The 17,132-nt window shown below is 44.3% G+C and overlaps 1 protein-coding gene across 30 annotated transcripts in view; it reads left to right on the plus strand.

Moving 5' to 3' along the window:
* Positions 1-6,641: 6,641 nt before the first annotated feature.
* Positions 6,642-17,132, plus strand: part of MAP2 (microtubule associated protein 2) — a 224,041-nt gene continuing 213,550 nt past the window's right edge. For 19 of the 30 annotated variants that reach the window (XM_017829566.1, XM_017829589.1, XM_017829592.1 and 16 more), the window contains exons 1-3: positions 6,646-6,721; positions 7,339-7,499; positions 7,666-7,727. The gene's annotated coding sequence lies outside the window, so the exon portion shown is untranslated. Of the gene's footprint in view, positions 6,722-7,338; positions 7,500-7,665; positions 7,728-8,011; positions 8,092-8,276; positions 8,719-17,132 lie in introns of those variants that run through there. The other 11 variants (XM_017829608.1, XM_017829601.1, XM_017829603.1 and 8 more) reach the window with 7 other exon arrangements.

Here is a 17,132-nt window from a genome sequence, read left to right on the forward strand (position 1 = left end):
GTTCCCAGCTCAGCTTTTGCTGGAACCAGCTTGTTTGCAGACTGTGGCCAGAGACACCAGTTTTAAGGAATGTGCGTCCTTCAGGGGAAATTGCTAAAGGAAGGCCCTCAAAAGAGGGAAGTGGGATAGGAAAGGAGCTCCTTGTTGCTGAGAGGAAAAGCTGTGATTGTCAGGGTTAAACCCTGGTCACTGGAGTCAGGTTAAGTGATGCCCTACCGATGTAAACAGCAGAACTGGCCAGAGCTGCTATGGATGGATTGATCTGTCTCTGCAGCAGTGACACTTTTCAGCTCTTCCCTGACAGTTTGCCTAAGGGACTTGTTTTATATCCAGAAACTGGGATTGCATTTCTGCAGCCTCATACAAATGAATGCCACCGATTGCCCAGGACATGTCTTTGGTTCCCACAGCAGCTGTGTGTGAAAGACACAGCACTGTGCTTCCAGCAACATTAATTAATAGTCTGGAGGTGAGTGCTCAGCTCGGCACTTGAATTTAATAACAGTTCATCTGAATGCAGGAGAAAATTTCTCTAAACCTCCAGCAGCATCTGGTAGGGACTCACTCTTCAGCTCTCTGGTGGCTATGGCTGTGGCTTGTGTGGAGAGGAAGCCTGGAGAAAGCTTTTCTTGAGGTTCAGCTGCCTTCAGTGTGAGTCAGCAATGGGAAACAAAGATAAGAGCAAACAGCTGAACGGTGCTAGACCGTCCCCAGAGCAAGGCTGGAATGGCGTCGTGCTCAAGAGCTTCCTTGGAGTAAATGGTCATGTTGGTCCATAGCAACCAAGTTCCCGCCTACACCTCCGGTGTGATGCCAGACCAAGGGGGCCTGTGGCAAGGGCAAGGATTGCAGTTTTGGTCTTCTTTTTATCTTCTTTTTCTCCAAAGATTGCTGTTGGTGTTTGCCTTATAGATGTGAGCTCATGGAGGAACCACAGCTGACCATACAAGGGGTCAACCCTTTTTTTTTCCCCGTGTTTTATGACAGGAAAACAATATGAATGAAACCTATCAGTTAAGAAGAGAGGAGTTCACTATAAAATACTGTACACTGGATTTCTGGTCCATATACGGTGACACAGCCCTACTGAGAAAATGCACATCAAGGGTGACTCCACATTGTTGTTTTTTCTTGTTGTTAACAGCTATTTAACTTTAACATCTCTATAAGCAGTGAGGAACAAACCTCTCCTGGGAAAGCGTTAGTGCTTTTTGATCCCTAAACTCAAAAGCAAGAGAAGCTCTTGGTGAAACACTCAGTGATGTGCCTAATTTTTGTAGAGCTGCCTCTAGAAAAAGAGGGCAAATCCCCCAAAACTCATAATCAAGTGGGACTTAATAAGATACTGCATTAATGTATGGGAATTCAGCTCATGGGAACTTGTGCCACACATATGGGGTTGTTCTAACACCAACAAAAGAGCCTAAATTTGAAAATAACCTGGAACACTGCCCAGATTTTTTACTTTGTTTCCTGTGTACTCACTTGCCTGTCACTTCTAAACCCATTTTGCCTCTCACTTAGCAGTGGAGTTGTGCCCAGGTAAAGACACTGCTTGTACACTGGTTAAATATTAGTTTCATAATGCATATCCATTCTTTGGTCCCAGGGTATCACTTACAGCGAATTATTCTGCTGTGTTATGTTGTCTATTGATCACTCTTTTTTGCCTTTTATCCTTGTTGTTGTTCTTTTGCCTGTCTCTTGCAGAAAGTGGTGCCAGACCATTAGGAAACTGAATTATTAAACCTCTGTATTGATTTTTTCTTGACCATATAGCTGACGTTCTCGTGCAAGGACCTTGCCTTGAGCTATGCAGAAGGGGTTTTGCTAAACACCTGACAGCTCTCCTCATTCCTTTGCTTCATTACCTCCCCTCTCTTTCTCACTTCATCATTTCCAAGAGGAGGAGATTCTTAAAACCATTATGTAGAGTCATTGCATTTCACTGTGAGGCTCCTTTTGCTAGCAGCCGCACAAATGATGGTATTTTTCTTTCTTTTCACTCCAGAGGTACACAAACAGATCAGCCCATTTGCTAAAAGCCTCAGCACTGACACCACGGTATCCATGGCAACGCCCCAACCTGCGCAAGCATCTGCAGACACTTCAAAATACCAAGAGATGACAAGGAGTCGCTTCAGACAATGGATGTTTATGGGTGTCACAACCATCTGAAATACTTCTCTCTCCACCCATCAGCTCCTTGATTATAACATGCTTTATATTGTTCTTGCAGCTCCTTTGTCAGAAGCCATGATTCAAGGCAGAATTAATCCCTGTTTTGATGTTCATTTGCTTGTGGGTTTTTTTTTTTCATTTAGATGACTGGCTGAGGTACCTCATGGGAATGAGCACCCCAAGCTCTGCTGTTAACCTTCCTCTTTGAACTGAGTTGGAGTACAGGCTCTTCAAATGATAAAATCCAAAGTTGTAATTGAAAAAGAAGTGGTCTCTGTCAGCCAACTAACAGAGGTGGTTGTGTGAGTGCTCGGCTGAGTGGTGATTTGCCACATCACGTTGCATGAGCTACTGCTTTCCTGTAGTGATGATAGATTTAATAAGATCCAGTGAACCATTTTTGAGGAATGTTTTAACTGAAGTTTATCCACCTGTTGGCATAGCAGAGACTGTGCTACTGTGTTTACAGACGCTGGTCTTCACCAAACCTGAAGGTTGTTCAGCTCTGCTTTCAGGAGATAACATTCAGGTGCTCAGGCTGCATATCTGAAGCCGGTTGCAGAAAATGTATCAGTTCATTAGACCAGGTGCTTACCTGCAAAACCACCTGTAATTCAGACTAAGTAACTGCATCTAGAGCACTGATAAACTGTTAAGTCCTGGGCTGATGATGACCATGGGTTAGGAGCAGTTTTATAACACAGCAAAACAGCAGGAACTCTTCAGGCATTCAGGGCCATCTTCCTCAAATCAGGGAAGTATTTCAACCTGACTAAGATGTGATGGGTGTGCTTATCAATCAGGTTGAGGCCATTCTCAAAACTAGACTGGACGACTGCATGTGTTGTTCACATAAAGGCTGAGTGTGAGGCTGAGTTTGAGGTTCGGTAATGGGAAAGAGCCAAGTACATTGATGTTTAACCTCCAGCCACAGCCTCGTTCTGTCTGTAATGTTTCCACTCTCTTAAGAAGTAATATTGGTGTTTTATTCATAGAAAGGCAGAAGGAAATACAAAGCCCAAACCCAAGACGAACTATGTTGCCCCATATTGTGATGTTAACTTGATTAAGCTAATCTGTTTTCAGCTGATGGTTTAAGCTTCAGGCTTGGAAAAGCAGTAGCATTTACATGTTTGAACACAAGAGGAGCATATTAAAAAGCCTTATCAAAATTCCACATTAATAAAACAAGCTATCAGTGCATCAGAGCACTGATGAGCTTCCCTCTGCAAGCACGCAAGCATCGTAATAGATTCGTTGTAAGGTCTTTAATCCTCAGTAGCTACTGTTGGAAAAATTCAGACTTTCCCCTAGAACAGGAAATTAAATCTCAAAAATAATACATCTCTTGTATTCTGTCCAGTTTGACTATTCAGTAACTCATGCATTATATTTATTTTGAAAAGCAGCTTTTTCCTATGGTTTCGCTACAGATGCAATAGGTAAGGAGATTTCATGACTTAAAACTTAACTTGTGTTCCGTTCATCTTCTCTTTGATCCTGTAAGTAGGCTGCAGATAATTGTTGGGGTTTTTTTTTGTTCGTTTGTTGGTTTTTTTTTTCATTCTTTTATTTCCATTAGAAGACATGATAAGACTGACTGGTGCAGTAGTTTTATTCCCACAAATTTCAAGAGAGATAAAGAAGGCAATGCTTGTAGTAATGAGATGCTAGAAAGGGCAAAACAAACGACCCAAGTTCAAACTTGCATTTATTACTTCCTGGGAATCATCATTCTCTGTTATAATTAGAAAATAACAAGAGCAACAAAACATATTTTCCTAGAGTTTGTTTTTTTTTTTTTTTCCTTCTTGGGGAGATGGAAACTTAACAGCTGAAATGTTGTTCTATGTCCCACAAAATGGGTTAAAGCAGTGAAAACTGGTTTAGGTAAAGAACTCTCTACAGCTGAATTGTGCAGGGATCAATGCTCCTCTTGCTTCCTTTTGAGTACATTTACGATTCCTCCTGTGAGATGTCTCTTAGGTGACAAGCCTGACATCCAGCTTTCTCCTCTTCAGCAAAGGAATCATCCCCACAACCAAGGTGTCACAGAGCCTCAAGAGCCAAGAGGAAAACATACCTGGGTTAGGTAAATGCCAGGGGAAGAGGCTCTGCACATAACCATGAACTATGTAAGGGAATTCCACCATCCATTTTTCACCCTGGCACATTGTCCTTTACTTTCAAGTGCAGCAGTGAAAAATGAAGACAATCCCTGGAGTACATTCTCTACTGGAATTCTAGTCTCCTTGTATCCCTAAGAGCTGGTGGCACAAGTATTTTGTACCCTCTCTCTGCTTTCAAATTATTCTACTTCTCATGCAGAGACTGGCTTTTGACATCAAAAGCATTTAGCAAATTAGAGTGTAGCTCCCTGAATCTAATTCTGCCATCATAATTCATATGGGTACCTAGAGTCTCTTGGACAAAAAGACCAAAGATAACTAAATCTACAAAGGCAGCTCTGGTACAAGTTCTTCCACTGGGCCAGGTCTCAGCTTTGCTTAAAGCTTTCCTGTAGCAAGCTGAGGCATTTACATTTACAAATAGGTAATATCTTCAAATAATCTTTGACAGGTAAATGTAATCAAATGGGAGAGAGGCAGAAAAAAGAAGGCTTTTACATGGAAATGTTACTGGAAATGAGCTGATGAGATACAGTTGAGTTTCTTGTCTTAAACAGAAAAAAAAATTGAGCGTAGTTCGTGATGCAAAGCCAGGGATAAGTGCATATTATTTTCAGTGGAAGCTTTTGCTTTGCTTAGTGGTTGATAACCATTTGAAGGCACTTTTCAGTTCACCTTTCTTCCCCATTGCCTCCTTTGGGCACTAGAGGGACCCTGAAGTTTTCCGCACCACGGAAACTACTCAGCGATGCCGAGGCAGGAGCGCTGCCTTTCCTGGTCACCTTAGCCTAGGTTTTTCCAAGGGGAAAGGTGGGAAAAATCTGCTCAACCAGTTGTTGAACATACCCACAGACTGCTAACATGGCAGTGGGAAAAGTGTGCAAAGGGGCTGTAGCCATACTTTGCTTTGTTTCATCATGCACACTGGTGCTTGCAGCTCTTCCCATCATCAATAAATAAGAGCTGACTTTGCCTTGACTGCTCTGTTTGCTCAGCTAATGTTGTGACATTGGCACCAAGGCTTGAGTCACTGCGTTTTTGAGAAATTAAATGTTTCCTTCCCCAGCCTGAAGTGATGCCAAATACCTAAGTTGCCACTGCTGCAGCTCAATAAACTGTTAGAGAAGTGGCAGATTTCTACTCTAACTATGTAGAAAGAGAATATGTATTGACACAAATCCCTTTTAAAACAATATTTTCCAGACACATTTTCAAATGAATCTGTTCTAAAGAGGGCTATAGGCAATGTCATTCCTTTTTCTTTTAGCAGACAGGCAAAAAATCCTCTGCATTTGACTTACTCGACCTCCGTATAGAGATCCATAATTCAGCATGTCAAAGCTTTACTATAAAGCTCATGGTTTATGAGGTGATGTAAAAATCTATTTTTCCTTGGTACAAAAAATCTTTCCTCACTATCTCTTAGTGGGATGATGCTTTTTGATCTCTGCATGAATATTTCTAATAAAAATACGTGCATGCATTTTAACATCTCTAACATGAATTAAAAGAATTTTTCCTGTCTTAAAAACGTCTAGTGTCAACACTGTTGTTGAATATTTAATGTGAAGTATAATGTAATTTGACTAGATAATTATCTCGGGGGAAATGGTGACTGCCACATTGTTTTTCCCTGTGTTTATTTTTCATCATCTTTGATGACTGTTTAAAGTAGAGATGGAACTGAATGACTAACTTCCAAGACTCGCCTTCTCTCTCTCTCTCTCTCTCTCTCTCTCTCTCTCTGCAGACTGCTGCTGAACAGACAGGCTGCTGCCATACTGCAGCTGAGCCAGAGGCATTGATTCCTCCATGGCACATGGAATATTCTGAACGTTTCTCCAGTTAGTTACATCACCTCTCTGATCCCGAGGAATCTACATGGACAGTGCACAGTCTATTTATTGTACAGGTGTCTTTCCATTAAGACAACTCTTCATCTCTTCCGTGACACCCATCACAGTATTTGTTTCCAACAAAAGTATAAGCTGTCTGTCGTTTCCCCCATTCCTTTTTTTTCCCCTTAATATCATAAGATTTGAATAAATCTAACTTCCATTTGGATGAAGTGTAACTTCTCGATCAACTCAACTGCTCACTCCCTCTCAGGGCTCCTTCTGATTAGGCTTTATGTAAGCCTGCATTCACATTATCTACATGGTGAGAGGAAGGGCTTGCAGGGAGAGATCCATCAAGGTCCTTCCATGGACACATAGGCCTCCAAGGGGAGGCACAAACAGAAAACAGCAAGGGGAAGGCACTGCTGATCCTCAGGGTGCTGGGGACACTGGTGCACGTTCCTTATGCCCTGAACCACTGTCTTTCCTCCTGACAGCCCGAGAGAAAGACTGGCTGCAGCAAATCCATTTCCTCTGACAGCATCTCCTCCAGATGGATATACATCACCAGTGGTGAGTAACCAGAGGGGAATATGATGGCTTTGTCCCTTGGCAAGATCCTGCTCCCTTTGCACACCACTGATTTACAGGTGAAATGCAAGAAAAGAGCAGTGGTAGGAAGTTCTCTCAAAGAGCTTGAGAAGGTCTCAGGAAAGCGACTGGAAGAAATGTCTGTAGCCTTGGCTTACAGCCTCAGACCTTATAACGAAAATTTCCTGATTTACAAATACATAAAAATAATTAAAATAATTTGGCATTCCCTGGTCACTTCATTAACATTGACATGCCATTAATGCGGAATATAATCCAATGTAGTAGTTGTTGAGGGATGGCCATCTCTGTATGAAGAAACAGAAGCAAGGGTGAGATCTTGGCTATCCCGGATCTGTTTTGACCAGTCAAACACTTATGGCCCAAATATAAAGAAAAATAGCAATATTTGTCTTTACTGGATCCCCTTTGTTTCAAAACATTTTTTTAGGTTAATACAGGCATGAGATACTTGGAATTGCTGGTTAAGATTCTGATAGACTGGCTTTTTGAACATGCATTTTAAACAAACCCAACAGACTAATTTGTTTAGGAAATAGAAGAAGTAAGAAAGCACCATTTTACTCTTTCATCTCCAGCACAGGGAACTGAAACGATGTGGTACTGGCTAGAAGAGGTGAGATGAGCCAATGCTGTAGCCCCATCATATCAGTGGCGTTGCAGGAGGGATGACTTTGGAATACAGAAACTGTAATTGATGTTCTGAGGGGCTGAGGAAGAAAGTTCATTCGAGAATCTGGTAAGTGACAAAGTAATAGGATATCTTTTATTGCCAGATTCCAGGAAATGGCTGGATAGCCCAGCCTTACAAGACCAGCGTGGAAGTAAGCAGCAGCTCAGTGTCTGAGGTGCCATAAACCCCTTTTTTCCCCCCTATCTCACCATTATTCGCTCCCTTTCTCCAGAGAAAAAGGAGGAATTAGACTGAGCTGGGACTTGCAGCGTTGGAAGACCCAAATGAAACCAGGTAAGGGGCTTTCGGGCTGGTTTTCTACCGGGGGCAGGGCAGGGCGCGGGCTGAGCGTCCCGGAGCCTGGGTGTCTCCGCAATGCAGGGGCCGGGGCGGGGCGGCAGCGAGGGGCCGCTCCCCCTCCACCACCCCCGCCGGCGCGGGGGCCCTGCGGGCGCGGCGGGGCCGGGGCGGGGCCGCGGCAGCGGGGCGGTGCCGGGGGCGCGCGGCGCGCAGGCGGCCGCGTCCCGCGACAGCCCGGGAGCTGCGGGGCGGGTCGGGCTGAGCCGCGTACGGCACGGCACGGCAGGGCACGGCACTGCGCGGGCGGCGGCGCGTCCTCTCTGTGCCCGTGGGTGCCGGCGGCCGCCGCGGCGCTCAGGTAAGGAGCGAGCCGAGCCCCGCCGGGGGAGGGAGGACGCGCGGGCAGGGGGGGCGCGGGGCCGCGCGCGCCTCCCGCCTCGTGGCCATCGCGAGCCCTGCTCGGGGGGCTCGCGCCGCCCAGGCCCCGCGCGCGCCCCCCCTCCCTCCCTCCTTCCCTCAGCCCTCCGGCCCCTCAGCCCCCTCTGCGGTCCCGCGCAGGAGTTCGCCGCGGGTCGCCCCCGCCCGACCTGCCCGAGGTGATGGGAGGGACAAAAGCCCCCGGTAACGCCCGTTTCACCTTCGTGGGGGCTGCTGCCCCCGAGGGCTCTGAGCATCTCCAGACTGTAAAAGCCCTTCGGAGGATGTGACTCTCTGTCCTCTCCTGCCCCCACCCCTAAGCTCCTCTAAGGGGATCTGCGCGGCTGAACAAAGAGCGTTGTGTGAGGCGAGAGGGTGCGAGGGCTCCAAGCGCTGTTAATTTGCACCGGGGAGGGGGGGGGAAAAAGCCGACCCTGAAAGAAAAAAAGATTCCCTGTGTTGAACGCATCGGCCGCAGATCCGGCGAGGGAGCAGCCGCGCACGGGAGGCCGGCGGCGAACAAAGCCTTTTTATATAAGAAAATGATATAAACCGTGCCCCGCTGCAGGTAGGAGCCGCGAGTATGTGCCGACCCAGCTCGGTGTGCCCAGCGCGCTGTGTGAGGCACTCACTGCGACTTGCCCCTCGGATAGGATGTGCTGTGTGGAGCACCTTCGGGAAAGAAGGGGGTGTGCCGGGAGAGTTGCTCTCCCTCTGTAAGATACCGGCACGGTTAACTTCCCCGTGCAGGAATTTTCAGTTCTCCTCTGAATAAAGATATTCTTTTGTTTTGTTGGTCGGTTTTCATGTAAGATTCTTTCTGAGACGAAGTAGGTGGCTTTCACATGTAAGTGGGCATTAACATAGAGTCATGCATTAGGGTAGGGTGTATACATACATATGTTGTAAGTCTTACTTATTCTAGGTCTCCAGCATCCCTTTCCATAATCTGTCATGTCGTTGTGGTTGATACCAATAAATCATGCTCCATCCTTTCTCAAAAAATGCCTTGCTGTCCAGCATTTGGGCTGCTTGTGGTTTGGGAGACCTGTCCCTTTTGTTTTCTGAAGCATTCTTCCTTGCAGGATTGAAGCACGTATCCTTTCTGTTCTGGTTCTTCCCATTTGCTCCACAAACCTTTGTTTTCTCTCTGTGAAAGAATCTGTTTCTTTTCACCTGTGCTGGTTTAGACTTGCAGGGATGTCTAGACTGCAGATCTTGTAGCCAATGCACCCAAGAAGAGGTTCAGCTGCAGACTGTATTTATTTTCTATAGCTCCTCTTTCTTCCCTCCTGACTGGATGACGTGATCACAGCATCTCAGCCCTTGCCTGAGAAGAGAATGTGCTGAGAGGGCATGGCCTAGTGAAGTTACCCCTGCCATTACTTCATAGATCACTTAGAATGAGAGAATGGGCACCTTCCCTGAGCGTGCTAAAAACTCTCTTCAGTTAGTGTAGAGATAGTCCAGTTAAGTTTGTGGATGGGTCTTCGTTTCAGCTGCTCATGTTCTGAAAGTGTGATACGTAAAATGGAGCCCAAACTCGCCCCTGTAGCACCTCGATCTGGGAACCACTGAATTCCTCACTGAGTATTTCATTTTGCCCCTTTGCAAAGCACTGATGCTGCACTCAGCAGTGAGCAAGACCCCCGTCTTAATGTGGTACCAGTCTCCTGGAGCTCAGGCATTTGCAGATGAGCTAAAGTAACACACTGAAAATAACCTCCATGGCTTAGTGAGACCAGTCAGCATGGAAGTGAGACACGCAGGTGAGCCCTGGCTCTGCGGGGAGGGGTGATCTCAGCAGTGGAGCATGGTGCCCTAAGTTCTGTCTCTTCTCATTTTTTCTTATCTCATCAAGGGTCAGGATTTGGTTAATGAAACTTTCAGTTTGTTGCACATATATTGTGCATTGCCTGTGGGTGTTTGAGAGACGCCAAAGTGCTGTCATCCTGAGAATAAAAAGTTGCTGTTCTTCTGTGGAGAGTTTTAGCACACCGGAGGGCAGTTCATTGTGCTTATAATGCAGATTGTTATATAAAGCGGCATTTGCACCCTCGATTTAGAGATCTGATGTAATTGTTACCGTGTGTTATGTCATGCCCACTTAGCTGTGCTCTTTAATATGTTGGGGCAATACAGAAATTGTTGTAATTGTTGTAATTGAATGACCCCTGAGGTGCTGCACCTAGGCACAAGCGATCTGATCCCAGCAGTCCCTAAATGAATTGCTGCAGTCTGTGGGTTAAGAATTCCCTTCTTGCTGGCTGTTTTTCCAGGAGCGTACCTTTCCTTTCAGCCTGTGTCATGTTACCACTTACTATGCCATATACCTGGATTCACAGAGGAAACATTTGCTGTATGTGCTGACACCAGTGGGCTCTGGTCCATCTAGCACTGGCACTGTGCTTACTTAAGAGCTGCTTGAGCTGTAGAAGTTGCTAGAAATACCGAAACACAGAAATGGGGGGGGTTGAAGGGGGTGGCCTATTGCAGACTGCTGGGCTGTTTCAGATATCACCCCCCAGTGTGGCATGTCATACACGTGTTGGAGATAGGTTTGTTTTCTTAAAGTGGTTGGAAGAGGAAGAACTCAGAAGGAATTTGGGATGTGAGGACTTTACGATGATGGCTTTCAAAAGTCACCTCTTGATTACAAACATTTCTGCAAAGTCGCAAGATACTGACAGAGCTTGAAATGCAGCTGCAGGATCTGTGAGATCTGAAATCTGATCTGCCGTGGCGGACAAATTACAATTAGCTTAAGAAAGGAAAAAAAAAAGCTCCGATAGTAGTATTTTTCTATAAATTGTGGGTCGGTCCAAAGGCCCGAGTTCCTTACAGGAGTTTTGCTTATAGACCAGGCAGTGGCTATGCTGAGACCTGATCTGGTAAAACCTCTGGCTCACAGCCAAAGAACAAAAAAACACCCCTTGGCTTTATTGGTGTTCCCAAAGAGGAATTCCTGTCTGCAGGACACTTGTAGCTGAACTGAAGCCTTACCTAGGAAGGGATCAGGGACTGTTGCAGTTAACAGGCACATGAATAATGGCCAGAAATTTGGAAGGGTGTAATAGGGCTCCTAGGCGACTTTACAAGGTCGTTTCTGAACTGAATTATCTGACCTGGTGGTCACCTACATATTTTGTTTCTGTGCTACCTTAAAGCCAATATGTGTATTTGATGAATGCATGTGCTGATATATAGAATTGTTCCTAAGACTCAAGGATGCTTGTTTTGGTCCATCTGGATTTATTCAGTTGTTCAAACACATGCTTAATTGCCCTTGAAAGTCAGCCTTAAGCATGTTTAGAAGTCAAGCATGTTTTTACCGAAAAGGGAGTGTTTTGCTGGAAAGAGAAAGAGAGGGTATGTGGGCTCAGTGGTGGAAAACCCTTGATGATATTTAGTGATGCCAAATACTTCTAGACTAAGCATGGAAATGAACAACGTTCTGTGAAATCATACTGTGGCTTTTCCCTCCCCAAACACACATGCACATGCTAAGGCACAAGAAGGGCGGGTCTTGACATCTTTGGCATCCTTAGGGCAGGTGCTTTTTCTTCTGTTCTTTTGCTTCATATACAAGTGTGCTTGTTAGCAGCAGTTCTGTACTGCATCTCAGCTAATAAGAAAAAAAACAGCACGAGACTGATTTCCATAGGGTGGAGCTGATTTAGAGGATTGGTGGTGGAAAACAGAGGTGGTTTAAGCCATCTGCTTCAGTAGAGGAAAAAGCTTTTATTTCATGGGTAGGTTTAATCACAGGTTATGCTACTAAACTATATGAGAGTGTTCTAGAAAGAGATTCAGTGTGACACTTGTAATTGCTTTCTAGGTATTGGAGGAAAGAACTGAGGTATCCATGGGGTTAATTTGGATTTCTGTGGCCACATGGGTTACTGTACTAGCTGTTAAGAAGATTTGAGGTCTTGATTGACCCATTTTACTTTAACACTAATTGTTTGCTGTTGTATTAAGGAGAAAAGATGAGCTAATGCTGTTGCTCCTTTGCTCCTTATGGTTTTACACTCATTGCTGTTTTTCCCTGCAGCAGGCTTGCAGATGAGACTGATCTTTGTTCTTTTGTCTGAGGAGCTGACGGGAGTGATAAGGAGACAACAGCTCCAGAGTGTCGGTGTTTATACTCAGTATTCTGCATCTTGGTTAAAGTGCCAGTTTGAAAGGAATTACTGTGAAAAGGTGTGGCCTGGGCAACCTCAACAATATAAAAATTTACTGGATCTCTTTGTTTTCTGTAATCTGTAAGATAGTGCTAGTTTATAGGCTTGACCAATGTTATGATATACTGTTTATCTTTTAGTGTTATTTAAATGTGTTGTTTTTCTAACTTTCTGTGGTGTAATGAGTGTTTGTTTATTTTTGGACATGTTGTCCATCTTCCCGATAAAATATGTATGTATCTGTATGTCCATATGGTACAAGGGTGACAATGGCCCATTAGGACCAGCAGTGTTAAGTGGAGAAAATCGGTATAACTATGTTGAATTCCTTGAATCTGCACCTGACTTGCACCATCAGGAAAAAGACAATGCCACTTTCAGATCTGTTTTCTGATCATTGAAAATCTGGGGTACTTTTTCCCATTAGGGAAATAATCAGTTCATACCTGTGAATTCTTAAGTTATGGATTTTTAGGTAGAATTAAGTCCCTCTAGCAAATTCTGCTCCTTCATTTACTTTTGGCACTCGTGGGTCTGGGGATTTGAGGAATATTTCTCCTGTTGTGTTGGTCAAGCCCCCAGCAAGAAGTAGGAAGACTTGTTTCTGTTCGTACTTCCAATAGCTGTCATGCACTTAGATCACAGTAGCTTCCACTGAGTTGAGTCTATGAAAAGTTGCTTTTCTCTTTGTGAAACTTGTCATTTTGTCCCATGAGGACGTTTTAAACTAAATTTCAATAGCCGTTTGCAAAATTAGCTGTATTTGAAGTGTATGCAGCCTCTGGATAAACAACACAAAAAACTCCCAAACAAACCAAACCCAGTAGTCCAATCATATCAGCTAACTTGGCAACATTTAATTATAGGACCTATTGATTCAATTAACCCTGTGTGTCCACTTTATTTTCTGGAGAGAATGATAGGGGCTGGTTTCTTGTTTGAAACTAGGAGCAGTCAGTTCTATGTTGAGGGATATAGATTATCTGTTAGAAGAGCTGCTTCCATGTGCAAAACTTGCCACTTTTCCTGAGGTTCTGCTCTTGGATGAGCAAAGTCAGGAAATACTACCTCAAAAAGAGAACATAGAGTAGGAATATTATAAAGGTTCTGACCAGAGTTAGGGATATGCTTTCAAAAACTCTGGCCTTGGTCCAAATTTAAACCAGAGATGAACAGTAGAAAGTGCTGTGGACATTCAGAAGTGGCCTGGGTGCTTCACTGCTGGGCCAGAAACCTCTCTGCCAGCTGTGAGTGCAGATTGATTGGCCTTCTTCCCTACAACCACGGGGTACCCTGTGCCTCCAGGCTGTGCCTGGAGGAACCCCGGCTAGGTTTTAGCTACAGTTCTTCTTGTTCTCCTCGTTTTGTGTAGAAGGTAAGCCAGTGCAGGCAATTGCAAGGTGCAGTAAAGTGTAAGGACACCCATATCTCTGGGAAGGCTCAGTAGAGTGTAAGGACACCCATATCTCTGGGAAGGCTCAGTAAAGTGTAAGGACACCCATATCTCTGGGAAGGCTCAGAGACTGAGGGCAACTGCGAGCGAAACCTCTTGTCTGTGTCTGCTGTGGAATAGGCTGAAAGCACGTGTTCAAAATCCTTTGACTTTAGGGAGGGTTCAGGTCTGGATTTGAGTTTTGGTTGGCTGGAAGTCTGGTTGGCTTGTTTTAGCTAACCAGCTCTTTTGTGCCAAGTTACTGTTTTCCACAGCAGCGTTTCTGTGACCGCCGGGTCTGAGCAGAAAGATCTGATTCTCTCACGGGGACTTTGGCCAGACCTGAGCCTCAGCGCTGCAATGTGATGGCTCCCAGTGCCAACAGCTAACACTTGCTAATGTTAACATGTTTTCACTGTTCCCTGGCTGATTGTTGGACCAAGAGACCCCACAGCCTTTTTGAAGGCCCTGCCCTGTTCTTGCAGCTGCTTCCATGTGATCTGGTAAGGTATGCTTGGGCATCTCTTCCTCTTCTAGCTATGTGATATCGCTCAGACAGCAGAGCTGCTACCTTTGTTTGAACTTCTGTGACTGTGGCTTGATGACCAGCAGCTGTAGGTCCACGTGCAGGGTGCCTCTCACTGACAAATCCCTGTCTGCTGGTGCCTGATGTGCTTTTCAAGGTGCTAGGCTGCTGTTTGGAGCTTGTGTCGCAGGGCATTGCTTCCCTTGAGTGTGCTGAAGGCAATACTAGCTTTTATTTCCCTAGCAATTAACAAATGTTCCAGAAGGCAGAGGAAAGAAATCCAGGATCTCAAAAAGAGAGATGCAGAGGTGGAAGTTGAATGATTTGCAAAGGAGGAGAATGGACCTTGCTCAAGGAGTGGTCTGGGTGATCGGTCATTCATATCCCATCACGCTTGTCAACCTGTAGCTTGGGGTGAGAGGGAATCAGAGATGAAGCCAGGTGTGATGGCCCTGAGCTGCTTCCTTACCTGCAGAATTACCCTACCCTCCTTCAGTGCTCCCCCGCATCCATATTAGAAAATATGTGGCATGGGGAAACAGCCACAGGAATGGGAGGGAGTTTTCTGAAATAAGAGTCAGCTCCTCCAGATTTGTATCAGTCATTACTGATTTGCACTGATTCAGTCAGAGCAGAGTTTGGGCCAAAGGATGCTCTTCACAGGCTGTCAGAATGCTCAGAAAGCACCTGGGAGTCAGTGTCTGTGTTGCCAGGAGTCCAGATCAGACCTGGCATTTAAGGTTGTGGCTAAGTGTGCCTGGAAGGAAGGTGGCAAGGTAGTTTTTTGTCCCCATCGTCTGTCTAATTTTGTAAGGATTAATTTGATGTCCCATAAAAAAAAATCTCCCCCTGTAAAATGATGAAGAAACAAATAAATCAGGAGGAAGGAAACTGTTTATTTCTTTTGTCTTAGGGAGATAAAATATGGGAATTTCCTGAAGTAGTAAAGGGAAAGTTGGCAAATACGGGAGAGTAATTAAAAAAAAAAAAAAAAGGAAAAGCAAACAAACCTCTCCGTGTGGGAGGGGGAACAGTTAATAACTTGATCCATTCCAAAGAGCTAGGGATAGAGTGTGGTAAATTAAGAACTTTCATTTCATGTTGTTCTGCAAAGTTAAGCTTTTCAGGGTATAGAGAGCTGGTTGGGCTTCTGAATAAGACTTAGCAAAATATTGAATCTAAGCATTTTGTATTAGCCAGTGCTATCTGTTAGAGCATATAATAAATTTATGTCTAATAAGTAAAAGGCATTTTGTAATATGACAAATTCATATTTATAATTTTATATTCCACAGTTTGCCAGAATTAGCAGCAGTGATTTATAGATAATACTTGCAGTCCTTTAGTTGAGCTAATTTAAATGGCATGCTACTAGTGTTGCTTAACACACTGTCAGTATTTTGAATGCAGTATTAAAAATACCCGTAAATGTACCTTTCAATATATGTAGTTGAGAACTTTCTTGTGGAATGCATTTGGAAAAAAAAAATAGGTGTAGCCAGATTGCATTCATTTAGAATGACCTCTAGTACAAAACTGTTTCTGTGGGCAAAAAAAGCTGAATTCAGTTAGGTTTCTTTATTTTTTTGCCTTCACTTGTCTCGGTCCACTATACACTTGCAGCATCACTGTTATCAATAAATGGAATTAATAATATGTTGCAAAGTTTTAATTCATGATTAGAAGCAGTCAAAAGTTAGTAACACATTTTCAGCTGTTGGAATGGTTGTGTGTTTGTGTAGGTGGTAATGTTGGTATCAGGGCACCAGCACTGACCTGCTGGTCAGTAATTACTAGAGGTAATTATTACCTCTAATTACCAGCAGGTGCAGTTATCAAGCCTTTCCCACCAGCCCCCTCGGCAGCCTGTGAGTCCTTTTAGAGACTGACTTTTGGGTGGGTGTGACTTGTGCAAGTGCTGCCAGTGTTGGGTGGCAGCTGCAGTTATGGGGATTTTCTGCTCTTTGGTTCTTCTGGACCAAGTTGACTTTGAAGCCCTCATATCGAGCTCAGGCTTTGAGACCTGCTGAGTAATACCTGCTGAAACAATGCCTTATGCTTTGCTTTGAAATCTCTTAATGAACTTGATTCTGCTTGTTGTCATGTAGCACAAATGGGTACGTACACTGCTATGAGAGAGTAGTCCTTGATTGTAATTAATTAATTTTTTTTAAAGATGTAATTGTTGGAAGGTGTGTACCTTTCTGAGCCAGCAGAGAAAAATGGTACTGGCTGTTTTAAGGCAGATTCACCTTTTTTGGGTAGGGTCATGGATTTTCAGTTTTGTTCCGGTGATGGGGCCAGAGCAATGTGGTGAATGTGCAAGCTGTACTTAAAGTGTGAACAAGTTACTTTAAGTGTTTTATGAATAAATTCTTTTACCACCTACTGCAAGCAGGAGGAGGGAGTAAGTGCTTGGAAAAAAATATTGGGCAAACCTAGTGTTTTCCATACTTTAGGATGTGAAGCCATGTCTTCTGTTAGGTTCAGAAAGAAGTATTTCCTTGAAGATGTGGTATTGCAGAGTTGGCATCATGGGGTGTTACTCTGGAATCCCTCTGTAGGCAGCACCAGGTGATTTGTTTTGCCCTCACTTCCCTGCCATTCTCAGGTGAATTTTGGGTCTGAGGTTTCAGTCACTTGAAAAACTTGAGTTACTTTTGTTTCTAATTTGCTTTATATACTGATAGAAGTTGTAAATTTTTGCTGAGGAGAGCGTGGAATTTTCTTCTGTATTTTAAGTTATTGCAAGATCAGTCTCAGTGACGCTGCTTATTCCAGTTTGCAATCGAGTAAGTGATTTATTTGTGTCTTGGGATGAGTGAGAGAATGAGTATTTT

This window comes from Lepidothrix coronata, unplaced genomic scaffold (genome assembly GCF_001604755.1).
Source record: "Lepidothrix coronata isolate B3197 unplaced genomic scaffold, Lepidothrix_coronata-1.0 Scaffold165, whole genome shotgun sequence".
Classification (NCBI taxonomy): domain Eukaryota; kingdom Metazoa; phylum Chordata; class Aves; order Passeriformes; family Pipridae; genus Lepidothrix; species Lepidothrix coronata.